Genomic DNA, 2045 nt, shown 5'->3' on the forward strand with positions numbered 1-2045 from the left:
GGGGGGCTGGATGCTGGACTTCGGGGACCGGCCCGGGGGGCCTGGACGCTGGACTTCGGGGACCGGCCCGGGGGGCCTGGATGCTGGACTTCGGGGACCGGCCCGGGGGGCCTGGATGCTGGACTTCGGGGACCGGCCCGGGGGGCCTGGATGCTGGACTTCGGGGACCGGCCCGGGGGGCTGGATGCTGGACTTCGGGGACCAGCTCAGGGCGGCAAGACGCGGGGCCCTGTTTGCCCTCGTGTCCGCCTGTCTGTCAGAGTGTCGTCCGGCTTCACGGGCAAAAGGGAAATTCACTGCAGCGGACACAGTCACGACACAGCTAAATGCCCTCAAAGAGAAGAGACACGTGACGGACACTTCCTTTGTTTTTCACTCTATGTAGGGTTTCTTAATGCTGGGCGTGGTGGCTCACGGCCTGCAATCCCCGCACTCTGGGAGGTGGAAGTGAGAGGATCGATGGCCTGAGCCCGCGGGTTCGAGACCCGCCCGGGCAACTTGGCGAGACCGCATCTCTACAATAAATCAAAAAAATGAGCCGAGCGTGGTGGCGCGCGCCTGTAGTTCCGGCTCCTCGGAAGGCGGAGGCGGAAGGATCGCCGGAGCCCAGCGGGTCGAGGCTGCGGGGGCCGGGAGCGGCCGCTGCGCTCCAGTCTGGGCGACAGACAGAGTGAGACTCCGACTCAAAAAAAAAAAAAATTAGCTGGGTGTGGTGGCGTGTGCCTGTGGGAAGGGTTGCCTAAGCTCAGCGGGTCAAGGCTGCGGCGGCCATGAGCGTGCAAAAAACAAAAGCAAACCTACTTTAAAAATATACCTGGTTGAGCCGGGCTCCGTGGCTCAGCCTGTCATCCCGCGCCTTGGGAGGCTGAGGTGAGTGGATTGCCTGAGCCCGCGGGTTCGAGACCCGCCTGGGCAGCGAGATCTCATCTCTACAATTAAAAAAAAAATCAGCCGGATGTGGTAGTGCGTGCCTGTAATTGTGGCTACTTGGAAGGCTGAGGCGGGAGCATCGCCGGAGCCCAGCAGGTCGAGGCTGCGGTGGCCGGGAGCGGCCGCTGCCCTCCAGTCTGGGCGACCGAGTGAGACTCCAACTCAAAAAAAAAACAAAAAATAAAACGTGGTTAAAGCCACCGTGTGGTTGGCCGACCTCACCCCAGATGGGACTCGAACCCACAATCCCTGGCTTAGGAGGCCAGTGCCTTATCCATTAGGCCACTGGGGCCGCACGCAAGCGACGTCCGATCACATGCCTCTTAAATTGTGATGCCGCAGGCTGCGTAATGACGCTACAACAGGATGTGTCCAGGTGCAAAACCCAATTGGGCAGTAGAGTTCGCCAGTCCAGTAGAGTTCGCCAGTCCAGCTTCCGGGATGGAGCCCAGAAGCCTCTCTCTGACTAAAACAAGGAAAGAAACTGGGATTCCACTTGGCAGGACAGTTCCGTTAAAACGTTACGACCACGAAGGGACTCGAACCCTCAATCTTCTGATCCGAAGTCAGACGCCTTATCCATTAGGCCACGCGGTCTGCTCGCTCCTGCCCTCTCCGGCAGATGCCTTGGTGACTCTTCCGCGCGCCCCGCGAGACGCCGCCGCCACAGAGCGGCCCCGGCAGCCTCCACGGCGCCTCTGACCCCCTCCGGGGCGACGCGCGCACCGATCGCCCCGGCCTAAGCCGCGCGCGTCTGCGCCCAGGAGCGGCGGTGCCCGAGCGACTGGCTGAGCGCATTCGGGCGCGCTGGCCGCATGACCCACGGAGCCTCTGACTTCAGGTCAGGAGGCCGAGCGTTCGAGTCCCTTCGTGCGGGGCGGGAAGCCGGTGCTCCTCGGCGGCGCAGCAGCTCGCTTCCCTTGTGGGCTCGTGGCTCGCCCTCTGGGCGGCCCCCTCCTCTCGGCCTTACGGCGCCCGCAGGGGCGTCCCGGTTCCGGGGCGTCACTGCCGGGTCGCGCCGCCCGGAGCTCGGGCACAGTCCGCGTAGCCACGGCGCCCGGCGAGCGGCGCCTCCGCCTGTCCGGCCGGCTTCCCGGGCCTCGCGGCGGCGCGCG

At 64.4% G+C, this 2045-nt stretch overlaps 2 non-coding genes across 2 annotated transcripts; both read right to left on the minus strand.

The window, feature by feature from the left end:
* Positions 1–1149: 1149 nt before the first annotated feature.
* On the minus strand, positions 1150–1222 carry TRNAR-CCU. The gene has a single exon. It is a non-coding gene; the product is annotated as a tRNA-Arg (tRNA).
* A 232-nt stretch (positions 1223–1454) lies between these two features.
* On the minus strand, positions 1455–1527 carry TRNAR-UCG. Its single transcript has one exon. It is a non-coding gene; the product is annotated as a tRNA-Arg (tRNA).
* Positions 1528–2045: the final 518 nt, after the last annotated feature.

This window comes from Carlito syrichta, unplaced genomic scaffold (assembly GCF_000164805.1).
Source record: "Carlito syrichta isolate Samal-C Ts95f unplaced genomic scaffold, Tarsius_syrichta-2.0.1 Scaffold315826, whole genome shotgun sequence".
Lineage (NCBI taxonomy): Eukaryota > Metazoa > Chordata > Mammalia > Primates > Tarsiidae > Carlito > Carlito syrichta.